Source organism: Octopus bimaculoides, chromosome 9 (genome assembly GCF_001194135.2).
Source record: "Octopus bimaculoides isolate UCB-OBI-ISO-001 chromosome 9, ASM119413v2, whole genome shotgun sequence".
Classification (NCBI taxonomy): Eukaryota; Metazoa; Mollusca; class Cephalopoda; order Octopoda; family Octopodidae; genus Octopus; species Octopus bimaculoides.
In genome coordinates this window covers 68,807,926-68,808,148 of record NC_068989.1, presented here as the reverse complement: position 1 = coordinate 68,808,148, position 223 = coordinate 68,807,926, and positions in this window count along the sequence as shown.

Genomic DNA, 223 nt, shown 5'->3' with positions numbered 1-223 from the left:
TATATATATATATATATATATATATATATATATATATATATTGTTTGTAGAATAACATAAATCAGGGGAAGAAGCATACTCTAAGATGTGAAGCAGTTAATATAATAACAGGGGAGGCCAGTTTATGGGGTTAGGTCTTAGGCCAACAGATCTGGGGTGTGACGATACACCGTAAGGCCTAACCTCTTATGGACGAGAAACCCAGGGTAACCCCATAAACTTC